We start from the raw sequence: 14,762 nt of genomic DNA, 5'->3' as shown, positions 1-14,762 counted from the left end.
GAGAGGGGGCAGTGAGAAAGAGAATCTTAAGCAGGCGCAATGCTCAGCTCAGAGCCCAACATGGGGCTTGATCCCATGACTATGAGATCATGACCCGAACAGAACTCAGGAGTCAGACACACATCTGACTGAGACACCCAGGTGCCCCTAACTAATTATATTTTGAGTGCTGTTAGGGAAGGTTGAGAAGCACCCACCTCTTTTCTTAAAGACCACAGAATCTGGAAGATAGGGAACCCAAGGTGGAGATAAGGGATGATGTACTACTCAGCAAATGTCAAAACTGAGGTATGCATAAAATACGGTCAGCTAGGGGTACCTGGGTGGCTCAGTTGGTTAAGCTTCCAACTCTTGATTTCATCTCAAGTTATGATCTTATGGTTCTGTGGGTTTGAGCCCCACATTGGCTCTGTGCTAACAATATGGAGCCTGCTTGAGGTTCTCTCTCTCTCTCTCTCTCTCTCTCTCCCCCCCTCCCCGCCCCTCCCTCTCTTGTTCTCTATTTCTCTCAAAATAAACAAAAAAATTATGGTAGGGGTGCCTGGGTAGCTCAGTTGGTTAAACCTCTGACTTCGGCCTAGGTCATGATCTCACCGTTTCCAAGTTCAAGTCCCACATTAGGCTCTGTGCTGACAGCTCAGAGCCTGGAGACTGTTTCAGATTCTGTGTCTCCCTCTCTTTCTCTGTCTCTCCCCCACTCGTGCATGTGCTCTCTCTGTCTCTCTATCTCTCTGTCTCTCTCAAAAATAAATAAACATTTTTTAAAAGAAAAACTATGGTCAACTAATATACTTGGTAGGAATTTCAAGTTCATAAGCTGATAGAGTTATTCTTTTCTGAAAAATATAAAGCATCTCATGTTAGAAAAATATGAGATGGGACAAATTGTTCTTTTCTTTCTCTCTCTTCTAAGCATTGAACTAGAAGAATTTGATATAATGGGAGTATTCTGGAGATTTCAGTCATGGAAATGTAGAAGGAACACAAAACCAAAAGCTTCAGGCAGCATAAGAAGCAAGACATTCAAGTGGGCACCTGGGTGGCTCAGTTGGACATCCAACTCTTGATCTCAGGGTTGTGAGTTCAAGCCCCCATGTTGGGTGGGGAGCCTACTTTAAAAAAAAGAAGCAAGGCATTTTATACTTTATACATTTTATACTTCATACTTTTTATACTTTAGGGGCAGTATGAGTACAGACATCATAGGCTTTAAAAGGTATATACGTATAATCACTTATAAAGTTCATGCACGAGTGTATATGTGCACGTGTATACATGCATAAAAACTCATATATTGAAGACATACTGAAGCTAAATGGATCTGCCACAGATGTAATGCTTACATTACAGCTTTTCCCAGTGGATCACAGAATCATGTTTTCTATGACATCTAAATGTCGGGCATTGGTAAATTACACAATTCTTGGTCAGAGCCTTGGGATCACAAGACACAGGGTGAAGGAAGACAGGGAGGGGGGACCTCAAAGTCACCAGGAAGAAAAATACAGCAGAGACCAAAGCCATACATGAGAAGTGCGGGGGGCGGGGCTGGCACACCTGCTGGGAAGGCCTAAGGGGTTCTAGGCTGCCCTGCACGCACTCTTGACACAGCGCCCTCTAGTGGAGCTCAGTGGCTTGTTTACAATATAGACAAGAGCATTGCAAGGTGAGCAGAGGACAGCTGCTTCTCTTGTTTGGAAGAGCACGCAGGGCTCTTTTCTTCCCCAAGCCTCCAGCTCCTTGTTCATAGGCAGGACTCCACGCGGGAATCCCTGACTCAGGAGAGTCAATATTGTTATAAGAACCTCAAAGAAAGATATTTCACTCTCTGCTTGGTCCGTCATTCCAACTACTTACAATTTGTCATTCTGATCTAGTGGTAGGGGTCCCCTGCCAGGATGATCACAGGCGAGCAGTGGGATGTGCTGCTTGTCATTCCTAAGCCTTCACTGAACCTCTGGGCACGAGGTGCTGTGTTAGCTGTGGGCACTTACTATATGTCAGGTGTGTCCCAAGCACTTAACATCAACAACTCATGTAACCATCAGTCATAACAGCTCCAGGGAGAAGGGCCAGTTTGCCAGTGACTCCTCTGAAGTGCAGAGGAGTCACAAAGCCTGCTGGTGCCCGGGCAGGTCTGGAACCCAGGCTGCCTGGCTTCGGAGTCTATATTCCTAGTCATTGTGCCATGCCACCTTGGATATGACAATTTGAAAGTTGAGTAGATGTATCCCCAGAGTTTCTTATTCTTCCACAGCAGGTGTTCCAAGTTCCAGCTCAGGCCGCTCAGTGTCTCTTATGCATGGAAGATGCTCAGCTGTTGCAAACTTGGATCATTGCCATCGCAAGTACACGTCTTCCCTTTTCAGCCTCCCACCGTAGAAAGGGCCAGTCTCCACTCAGCGATAACTGGACCATCTTCTTTCCATATGTAATAACAAAACTTCAAAAGACAATTGCCTTAGGGTGATGTATTTGATCCAAGAAAATTATGTGCAAATTAAACCACACTTCCCCAGTAAATTACACCATAGTTGCAGGGACGGAATGGGAGGGATTTACAACTTTCTTTAAAAGGAGTCTGGGAAGATCAATATATGGCCAAACAATAAGAACTTCACTGGGAGAACTTAGTGCACAAGGCCTTGTGGGCCATGTGTGCTACAGGTTTCTGTATTTCTTACTTCCAATATGGCAGCTAAATAGATCACAGCCTTGAAGGTCTGTGATCCAAGTCTGATCAGAAGTTCCCCCTTGGATTAATGGTCCAAGATCAGAACGAAATGCAACTGAAGGAGTGGAAAATAAACTGTCAAATTGCACTGTTGACAGAGATCCTAAATCCGGTGGTTCCCGTGCCAGAATGGGAGGGTTGGCAGGTAACTCTGCCAATGGATGAAATGCTAGAGTCTTAAGGTTGCAAGGCAGTGACATAAACTCAAATATTAGGGCCCTAAGCAACTCCATAGCTTCTGGTACCTGGAGACCAGTATCCCAGGAGACAACTGGAGCTGCCTGCGTTTTGCAGACAATAAGCAGTAGCTGGTGTAAGGTCAGGTAGGCTTAGGGGGCAGGATTCCAGAATTGCTCTGGAATGTGGCAGGAATTTAGTTCCTTGTAAGGTTCAATTTATATCTCCTTCACCCCAGAGAATGGGAGTTGCTATCCCATCACTGAGGACTAATGTCTTTGGGAGCTCTCTCTCTGCCTCTCTGTTTCTCTCTCTGTGTTTTTCCCTCCCTACACCCCCCTACCTCTCCCTTCCTGAATGAAAGAACTCATATGGCCTTGTTTGAATGCTGAGCTTTGGAGTCAGACAGATGTGAGTCTACATTCTTGTTAGCTATTTGACCTTGAATGTGTCACAGTCTCTCTAAGCTTTAGCTTATTTGTAAATCAGGATGATGCCTAATCCACAGAGTTGTGAGGATTAATTGAAATAATGTGTACAATTGGAAGCAATTATTCTATTATTAAGGAATTCAGATTCAGGTATGACTTATAAGATCTGTGTTTCCAAAGAAAGGCAAAATGGTGTAGTGCCCACACAAGGAAACTGAGACTACTAAAATTTCTCAGCTGGAAGAGACTTGGGAGATTGCTTGAGCTGGGAAGCGTTCTGAAAGGAGGAAGTGGTGGAAAGGAAGGTAAGGAATTGAGGAATTACAAAGGTAAATTTCATCTGAATTTAATTCATTCACTCCAGAAATCTATCTTGAATGTCTACTATGTTCAAGGTGCCAAGCCAGACTTTCTCCTTGTCCTAAACACTGTTAGCATCTGGTAGAGAGGATGAGAAATGGACCCACCTTGGGATCAGTCTCATGAGACAAGTTCTAAGGACGAGTGCACATCTGCCTAAGGAAATCGATGAAAAGTGGCCTCTCTGTACACCTGCCCTGGCAGCCTGCCTAGTCCACCTGCCTATCTTTCTTGTTAAAGATCCTCAAGGCAGGTGATTTCAGAGCTGCCCTTGGTTACCAATTCTCTGTCTTAAAAGAGTAACAGTCAATTCTTCCTGACATCTAACTAAAACATCTTATATTGTGGTTTAAATATGGTCCCCCTGGTCTGCTCTCAGAGAAAATGGAGAGTAGCTGGCCACCATCTTCTGCATAATAACCTTGAAGGGGATTAGAGACTGTTAGTAAGTCCCTTTTGGGCTCTAGATACGATTACCCTTCATGGGTAGACTGAGGAAACAGGATGCAGAGATCGTACTCCAATTTCACGGCAAATGAGTTCCTGTGTAATTTAACGACCCTGAGGCCAGTGCAGTTGCCTTTGTGCATGGACAAGGTGTTGGGGTAGGCAGGTGTAAGGTGGCCGTGATCTTCTCCAGGGCAATAGCCAGACTATGATGCATCCCAGGAAACATGTCATCACTGTTAAAACCTCAGTGTTAAAAGATAAGTGGAGTTTGCTCCTGTTTAGAGTCAGTCACCTTCTGAGGGAGAAGCAGGTGGTAAAAGGAGGAGTAAAGAGAGAAACCTATATTATATTTTAATTTGATCTTAATTAAGTTGATGTCATTACAGTTGTTTAAAAAAGACATCCATTTATTACCTGCGAAGTCCTCAGGAAATATGCCTCAAATGGCATTAATTTTAAACTATGAGGTACTGAATATTGTTAGGGTAATAATGCCCATTGCTCAGGTAATACCTTCTGATCCAAAAATTCCTTTTCTACTTGCAAATATTAATGAAGGGTAGCAGAATATGCTGCTCCAGAATACCCCACCTCAGAATATGCTGCTTAGGTGTTATTTTGAACTATAGGCACTCCAAAAAACAAACAAACAAACAAACAAACAAAAAACGGCAAACACAAGGAGAGGAGTTTTCTGAACAACCCTATCTGCTTAAAGACAGATCCTCCAAAAGGAACTCAGTTGTCACGAATCTCCTCCCTGGGAGTTTCATCAACCACAGAAGACTGAATCTCATCACAGGAGAGGAGACTAGAAGTTAACACCACACCCAGATAAACTGTGTCACAAAGTCTTATACCTCCCATCTGCTCTTCTAAGGGCCCATTCATTCATCTCCCCTAAAACCAATTTACTCTTCCCTAAGAGGCCTACATCCCACCCCCTTTCCCCATTAACATGGTATTTAAGCCTGAATTCTAAGCCACCTCAGGGGAGTTATTAATTTTTCCCTGAGCATCTCCCCTTTATACATGAGGTACATATGTTACTAAGCTTCTGTTTGTTTTCCTCTTGTTAGTCTGTCTTTCCTTACAGGGATCTCGGGCAAGAATTCAGAAGGTAGAGGGAGAACTAAGTCTCCTGACCTACCTTGACCATGAAGCTTCTTTGTATTTTGTTCAGCTTCTCTCCCAGTAATTCAACTATTTTACAGATATCAGATTTGAAGAGGTATTCAGAAGGCAGCGCATCAATCATTTCCCTGTCTACTGGTGTTCAGAAAAATGGATCTCTCCTGTCCTTCAAGAACTCTATGAAAGGAAACTGGACTTTTGTTAAGCACGCACAGTATTTACATGGTATGCAAATATATCACTCTTTTGCTATCATCAAAATGAAAATATCCATGAACATGCATCTTGGTTTCTTTGTCAGAATTTCCACCTTTTGTCTCTTGATTTTTCTCTCCTAATTTCCATATTGTGCTGTCAGGGCTCCTCAATTGCCATCTGAGTTTCTTTGAGATGAAAATGCCTTTGTTCTAATCTACCTTCCTTCTGCTACAGCTGAATGCAACAGTTCTTCTAAGAACTACATCTTGTCCTGACATTAGACTAACTTGAGGAACTTCACATAAAGCAAATCTCGTTTTGCAGACAGGGGAAGCAAGAGTTTTGGTTGAGCGTTTTGGTCAAAATCCTATATTGAGGCACAAACCGAATTCAAGACATTTGACTTATAGGCCACTGATGGGAATGGTGGGTTACGAGGTTCTTCCTAAAAGGTGTAACACCAAATTTGGCTAGAGGGGGAAAGATGGATGAAATGCTCTTTTTTAAATTTAGTTTTTAAGCTCAGTATTTATTTCTGAGAGAGAGAGAGAGAGAGAGAGAGAAAGAGCGTGAGCAGGGGAGGGTCAGAGAGAGGAGGCACAGAATCTGAAACAGGCTCCGGGCTCTGAGCTGGCTGTCAGCACAGAGCCTGACATGGGGCTCGAACCCACAAACCACGAGATCATGACCTGAGCCGAAGCTGGATGCTTAACCGACTGAGCCACCCAGGCACCCCTTGAAATGGTCTTTTAAGAAGCCCTTTGGTCTGCATGTACTTTCTACTAATGCATTGTTAGAGCTTTATATATTGCTTAAGTCAAAAATCCCAGTAGGTCCTGGTTACTATGATTCAAAACTTCAGTGCATTCCTGGATATTGACCGCAGCTCTCTATTCTTGCCCAATAATATAATCATTTATACCTTCTTCCTGGCAGACCGAGTTTTGGATGACAAGAATTGTTGGGCAATGCAATTAGGACCAACATATTTCTTGAAGTTGAAAAAGTAGACTTACATCAATAGGATTAAGTTGAGCAGGGACACTCCCTCCCATCCTCCTGAGTGCCAGTGGAAGGACTTTTAAGAATTGATTACACAGGGTTTAAGTCCAGAATTTCCCTTAACATATGCCTTACACACATTCCTATGCCATTAAATGTACTTCAGAAAGATCATTTTCACAGACATGATATTATATCTTATATATATACTGTCATATATTTAAAATTCCTCTATATTTGGTCAGGTATATTGTTTCCAATTATTTAATCTTATAGATAATGTTACAATGATCATTCTTGCATGTTCAAAATAACAGGGACAAAGGTCAAGGCATTTATTTAGGCTCAAAGGCAATCACAAAATTATAGTTTTTATTTGTCTGGTTTCCCAGCAATTTCTAGGGGAGAAAAAGGACCTAGGATGTTTTGGTTGCTCACAAGTGCAATATTTCCTAAGAGTGCGACCAGTATGTTGTTCGGTATGGCAAACCCTGGCATCTTGTTACACTGTAGTCTGTGCTAGGCACATGATATTTGAAACACTATGTCTGTTCCAGATACCACCCTTCATAAGCAATGTGGACTGACATTTTGAGGAGTTCAGTAAAATCTGGTATTATGAGTAATGGCTGGAGGAAGTGAGAGGTTTAACCCTGAGAAAGAGAAGACCCAAGATTATGAGATCACAGATTTCAAATACAGGCAAGAACATTCTAAAGAAGGATTCGCCGCCCCCGTGACTGAAAGCTACAGGAGGCTGATTTCAGAAGATGTGGCCTAGAGCAGTTTAAAAAATAATAAACTAAAAAGGAAAGCTAGTGACACCTTAAGGGCTTTCCCAGATTGCCTTCTCCCCACTGAGGACGGTAAGGTTGGAAGCTCTGGGTAAAATCAGAGATGGCCCAAGTGTGAAACAGCTGGTTCCTCCTCTCAACGCTCTCAGATGTTGGCTTTCTCCAAGGTTCCGTCCTTGCCTCTGGCCACCTTCTACACTTACCTGAGACCAGGTTGTCTGCTCCCAAGGCTAAACAACCACTTTATCCAAACATGACTTTCTAATCTATGTCTCCAGTCCTTGCCTTTCTCTTGAGCTCCTTTGCTATCTGGAGAAGAGCCTATTTATTTTTTATTTTATTTTATTTTAAAAGTCATAAAATTCATTTTATTTAACTTCATATGTTAATCAAATTTCTTTCAGTAAACCTAAATTACCTCCAGTGACAGCCATAATTACTGAGAAAGAATAACTTCAGTTGCAATCACCTGAATAAAGATCCTTAATTTCGGGGTAACTGAACATGTAATGTGTCCTTTAAAAATGTTTTTTTTAACATAATTCCACTAACACTTTGTCCATGGTTCAAATTAGAAAATTAATGTATTTTACCGGAAGCTTCTTATATTAAGTAAACAAAGCATGGCATTTTTGAATAATGGACATTAAAATGTAAAAATCATTAAAAAAGAGATTTATTGTCTCTCAACAATAAATAAATGTTTTAAAAAAATTTTTTTAAAAGAATAAACTGGACTCTCCAGGTAATCTGGCAAGAGGGTCAACTTTCTGTAAAACACCTTTGACTACACTGCCGGGGCACCCGGGTAGCTCAGTTGGTTAAGCATCTGACCCTTGATTTGGGCTCAGGTCGCGATCTCGCGGTTCTGGAGATTGAGCCCCTCATTGAGCTCTACACTGACAGTGTGGAGCCTGCTTGGGATTCTCTCTCTCCCTCTCTCTGCCCCTTCCTCACTTGTGCATGCTCTATCTCTCTTTCTCTAAATAAATAAATATTAAAAAATTAAGGTACCCTCAGTCTTTGGTATTTTGCCCTTTATTTTAGTATATTTTGTTTATTATTTAGTTTTCTTTCTAGCTTCCATTTTCCAATCCAATACTGACTCTAACCTGGAGAACTCTGAACATAAATTGCTTTGCAGAATTGATCTTATATTTTGTTGTTGGCAGCTTTGAGAGAGTGAAGGCTGTGTGTCACAGAGGAAGGAGCTCGAAGGGCCTTAGACCCCTTCTCATTTTATAGATGTGGGATTGAGGCCTAGGAGGAGAAAGTGTCTCGCCAAGGTGACGGAAGAGCCAAGACTGGACTCAAGTCAATGAGGGTAGGTTACTTAACTGCAGTCTCTGATAATCTAGATGAAGCCAAAGCATTAGGTTCTATTGTTGCTATTGTTGAGTATGAAGATGTACAAAGCATTCTCAACAGGTTCTCAGGCTGGAAGGGATATCCAGCGTCCATCCTGCTATCCTTACCCACAACGCTGCTTTGTTCCCAGGCCACTAGGACTGTCTGGAATCGATGGGATACAGATCTGTCTGGACGTGAGGGCATGGATGGGCAGCAAGGAATCTAAATCATAGATAATCTTTTTATTTATGTTGCTTGGACTTTCTGTGCCGTGCCTCTTCCTTCCTGCAGTCCTTGTTTCTTATGGCTTGGAGAGGTGAAGGACCGTGTTGAGCTCTGCAGCACTACAGCACTACAGAATGACTTCTCCCACACCTTCTGGCCCTTCCACTGTTGCCTAACAGATTCCCCCCTCACGGAACAATGCAACTTGTAATGAAATTACATCTCACTGTTGAGCAACTAGCCTATGCCAGTGCTAAGTGCTTTTCATACTCACACAGCCTCAGGTAATTCTCCCAACATCAGGGAAAGAAAAGGAGTAAAGATAAACAGTAGCTCAGAGGAGACCAGCAACTTCTCCAGCTACAATGGGCAGAAAGTAGCAAGGATGGGTCTCTAACATGGGATGATCTGACTCTAAAATCTATGTTTTTTCATTATGGCACATTGCTTTTCAAATACAAAATGCTAAACACATGACATATTATTTTCAAAATGTTCATCTTAAAATATACCTTTTTTTTTTGAAGGATATCAATCAGTGCTAAGATCAGGCAAATATAGCCACATTGCAACAAAGTTATGCTAAAGAATCCCTGGACAGGTAAGCACAGTGCTTGCGATTGGGGTCTATGCCAGCTCTGGCACTAAAACACAACCTCAGAGAGTCCATTCATTCTGTCCTCCACAGCGGTGAATTATCATGACCCTCCACCCACCTGGGGCCATAGGAGGAGTATGCAATTATACCTGTAAAAATTATAGTGCACCAAGTTCAACTCCTCAGAGTTTGAGAGAAGTATTTCAGAAACGTGTGTTGGTATGTCATAGATTGCAAGTTCAAGCCAAGTTTATGGCCTCTCTTTTCTGGCACACATTTTATAAAGAGCAATGAATGTGCATATTGCTTTCTGAGGTGTTAGCTTTACAATGGTAAGAAACAGTGTCATGTCTGTGTAAAGAAGATGGTGAAACTTTGGGGTCTGCAACTTACAGATGATATAGAGCATACTCAGCACACAGAACCACAGGTACATAAAGAGCTGTAGGGGGGGCCAGAAAGAAGTTAGAGAACCAGAGACTTTTATTTTATTTTATTTTATTTTATTAATATTTCATTTTATGCCTCAAGATGTAAGGTTTTAAGAGTAACTGTCTTAGTGTTTATGGATTCAGAAAGTACCTAATAATTATTTTCTGGATTATATAAAATTTCATACGAAAAAAGGAAAGAAAATGAGATGAAACAATAGCATGTGAATGATTGTATAAGAAGAGCTTTCAAATAGGCAAGACTCCAAAACATTAGAAGAGGTCACGATTGAGAAAGACCCCCGCCCCTTTTCCTAGCAATTACAAGAAATAGGACAAAGGCGTAACCGGGTGGACCTGAGTGGGGGCTGTCCCACCCTGGTGGCAGAGGAAGAGAAGAGATGGTTTCTGGAGGGTCCCTTCACCCTGCTCTGTAAAATGCAGAGACAGGAACTCGGCACCCAGGTCCTGCTGCCAGTTCTGAAGGAAGGTGCTGCCCTCTAGTGTATGTGGCTCTCATCTCAATAGCATCCACCCACCTAGGAACCCCCGGTGACAGTCTCTGTTCTCCAGCCACACAACATAGGCCTATGTTAATAGCAAAGCCATTCAGAAAACACAACCACATTAAATTACTTGTTGAATGAGAATACTCTTTTGAGAAAAAGATGAGTAGTCATTCAGTAAGAATCCAGAGTTCGCTTATACGCTTCTCGTGTTGACCAAGTAGAGGGGCTACCGGGAACGTGCAGAAAACTTCTCCTCTGTGCCTTTAATATTAGATGTGGATCCAAGTGGTCGAAGAGACTGGGAGGGGGTTACAGATCAAGGTAAGATTTTCTAACATTTGGCCTTAAACTTCTAACATTGTCTCACGGGGCTGGTGCTTACTGTTACTGCATCCAGACCCAGGCCAGAGAACTTCTTTAATAGGAAAGCTGAAGAAGGCGTTCACACCATCAAAACAATCCAAATGACTGACTGAGGCAGGCAGTCTTATCTTCTCTCGCATAGACCTGGAGCTCCTCGAAAGCAGGGTTTTTACCATTGTGCTCTATGCTTAGCATGGTGCCTGGCATGTGGTAGATATAGATGCTCCCTTAGTGTTTTGTTGAATGAATGAATATATTCACATATAACTTCCCTGAAGGAAGAAAACTAACCCAAACAAAACAGTTATTTAACAAGTTGAGAAGGAAAAAGAGATCAGCTGCTGACGTTTGGAAGCTGGCCTGGTACTCGTGCTAAGTCATGCTATTCTCCTACAGACCCTAAACCATCTTCCAGAATTCAAACCCCAGACAAGGTTATTGGAGTCGATGATAAAATGAGGCAAAGCAAGCCCACTTCATAATTCTTTCCAAGCACACACAAAAACGAGGTCACTGTGCCGCCTGCACAATACCAAACATCCCACCTTTCAGCCAAAATGAGAGATCGCTACTGCTTTACAAAGTACAGTGTATTCCCTGCCTTGTCTGCCCAGGCAGACAGGTAAGGCTTACTGACATACTCAATCAAGGATTCACCCTGCTGTCTGACAGCGTCCAATCTAGGGCAAAACCCCATTTCCTTAGATGCTCCCCCAAATTAAGCAACCAGAGTCCAAATCCTATAAGAAGTTCTAGCACCTTCTTACTGGGACACTCCATGGTTCCTCATGGTATGTGTTCCCTCTCACTGCAACCCAACTTGTTTAACTACAGGACTGTTTCTGGAGGTCTTTGGCTGAAGGCCAAGTAAATGCTAAGGAAAAAAAAAACGTATGCCTCTAACTCCAAGTGTAATGTGAATCCTGTAAGAATCCCAGATCTGGAGGGTTGAATTAGCTACAGAACACTTCCTAAAAGTCGAAGGGTCTTATAGGTCAATACCCACAAACATTTACTGAAGCTCATTACTACATGCCAGGCATTATCAAAGCACTCCACAGGCATTATTTCATCACATAAGGTAGGCATTATTATTATTCCCATGTATAGATGAGGAAACTGAATCACAGAGAGGTTGAGAAACCTCTCCAGGGTCAGATAGCTGGTAAGTGGTGGAACCAGTGTTCAACCTGGTCATCTGACTCCAGGGCCCATGCTTCAGAGAGATGGGACTCTGAAGGCAGAAGGGAGGAATGCAAGTGTGGGTTCTGGGGGGAAGCAGCAAGACATAAGCAAAGGCACAGGGGCAAGAATGTGCACAGCTACCTAACAAGCATCTTGATTCACCTAGCGAGTTGCATAAAGATCTACACCATCGCTGCTCCTGTCTCCACGGACCCTTAGTGCGGGTTCTGATTCCCTTGAGGCTGATTCCCAGGGCCAGGTGTGGGGTTGGAGGCAACAATTCTGACTCTTCAAGTGGCTTTAAGTCTGTCACCTTAATTTTAATGATAAAAACAGTACAACGTGTCTTCTCCCCATACCTTGTTCTTCTCATCTCCGGAAAGCCTGACGTGGCCCCATTGGGTATGGCTGGTGGGACTTAAATCAATCCTTCACCTAATTAACACCCACTCATCTCTCAGGTCTCCACATTCAGATGCCACTTCTTAGGGAAGCCTTCTCAAATTCTCTAGGATAGTTTTCCCTTTGTGACAGGCTTTCACAGTGGCCTGAACTTCCCCTTCAGTAAAGCCCATTGCTCCTGGTACAGTTTAGTGTATGTCCTCCCCGCTAGACGTGAGTTCCATGACAGCAGAGGTGGTGCATGACTTGTCAACCACCTGGCACACTGCACGACCTCTGAGTTGTGAACTTGAAAGAGAAAGGGGGGCTGAATAGCAGTAGAGGTTCAGGAAGAAGCTTCCCTTCCTACTCCATACTCTCGCTTCATAATGCATCACCACCCCTGCTGCTGGACTTTCTTGACCCAAACTCAAACACCATCCGCCGGCAGGTCAGATGCTGCCAAGAGAAATCTAGCCATGTTCTGTCAGGCCTTTTACTTTTAACAAGAGTCCTTCTAAACTTCACCTTCTGAAAAGTGAAACTTCCCCTCTGCTGATTTATCCAAGGTCAAGCTGAGTGAAACATCAAAGCTAGAAATAAAACTCCGATCAGCAATTCCCAAGATGGTGCTTGATCTCCTTCTTAAAGGAATAAGGAGGAGGAGCTGGGCTTGAACACTGATCCTCTAAGAATGTTAATCAAACGTGAACCTACAATGCCTGTGGCTTCCACCTGGTATCCAGGAGACATTAAAGCATAATGAGCCCTACAGGAAAAGGTGGTTTTTTTTTTTTTTTAAAGGAACAAGGAAACACAAGAAGTACAATCTAGATTTATAATTAATATTGCAAAACTGACCTGAATGAAATCCTGGATTGTGATTCTCCCAAGCTGGCTTGCCACAGTGAAGTCAGCATAAACCGAGTCTGTCAGAATCAGTTTCCTGTATAACCTCTTGGTAGAGGATACAGCAAGGCTAAAAAACTGCAGGAAACACAAATGTCCCTGGCATTACCCTGTGTTTTCACCTCATGAGAAGCCACTTAAAAATGAGTAAGACCAATGTTAAATTCCTAGCTACACCACCATACAGTGAGAAAGTTCAAATAAAAGCCAAGTTCTCAGCCTGCAGTGCTGAAGAATGAAAGGCAAGCAATTAGAGCTGAGAAAATGGATTACGTAATTTGATAGCAGGAGACTTAAATCAGTAACAGCAGGGAATTTTCTGTCTCAGCGTTTGGATAACCAAGATACCTTTTTACCTGGGATGGGTCAGGCACAGCATGGGAAGCGGGCAGAGGCAGAGGAAAGAGAGAGACTGTATACGCTCTCCACCACCTTCCAGCCTGCGGTCTCTGGAATGTGAGAAGGGAACCGCTCTGCAAAAAATGTAAAGCTGAATGGATATCTTCCTGATCAGAATATCTTCCTGGATATGTAGGACTCACTTGTCCTTACATATGACTCACAAAACCCAGGCAGCCCCCAATTATTGGTGCGCTTCGTGGTTCTTGGAAATGTTCATTTCTTCCACCAGTGTCACCTCAAGTGACGTCATAAAATTATTCTTAGGAAATGAGGCAGGTCGGGCTCATTTCACCAAACCTCTTCCTGCATATAGTGCAATGGGGTAAAAATAAGTAAAACCCTTTTGCTCAAGTTTCTAATGAAAACTAATATTGGACAAGGCTTTGTCTGCTTTTCCTTTCCTGGCTATTTTCCATTCCCTTTTATTTTTCCTCTTTATAAGTACAGAATGTGTAATTTCACCTAGAAATAGATTCTCCCTGGGTTTTAAACAAAATACAAAGTTTATTTAAAAGCAAACAGAATATCCTTCCCCAAGGAGAATGGACGTGAGGCCACAATGCAACCAGGGCCGTTGACAGTCTGTTCCCAGTGCTGCTCCTGGTGACCTGGGAGGGGACCTCAAATCCCAGATGGCCTAGGAACAAAACTTGGCAAGATGTCACATTTTTACATCATCAAAGCTGCATATTTATCACACTGAGCCTTAACAACAGGCCAACATTTGCACAGACTGTGACATGATTGTAGCGAACAGGAAACCTGCTTTGTTTGCACAGGTAGCCCTGATCATTCCGTCTCTCATTTCTCTCACCTTTAAAATTAAGACAGCTTTGGACAGCTCCCGCTCCTTTTTCTTTTCTTTTTTCTGTCTTTTCTTCCTTCCTTCCTTTCTTTTTCTTTCTTTTTTTTTTTTGCCAAAAAAAGCTTGAAGATTAGATGAAATGTCCACCTTGTTTCAAAACTTACTGTGGGCATACCAGGAGTGGCTGGAGGCTAGATGAGCTACAGGAGACATGGGCCTCAGGTGAATATAGACACACCCTCCAGAATGGCTGTTCTGAGGCAGGGGAGCACACTGAGAGTAAAAGGCTCTGACTGTAGGCACTTGGCCCTGATCGCTTTTGGA

This window comes from Crocuta crocuta, unplaced genomic scaffold, assembly GCF_008692635.1.
Source record: "Crocuta crocuta isolate KB4526 unplaced genomic scaffold, BGI_CrCroc_1.0 scaffold72, whole genome shotgun sequence".
In the NCBI taxonomy this organism is placed as follows: Eukaryota; Metazoa; Chordata; class Mammalia; order Carnivora; family Hyaenidae; genus Crocuta; species Crocuta crocuta.
This window is presented reverse-complemented; position numbering follows the sequence as displayed.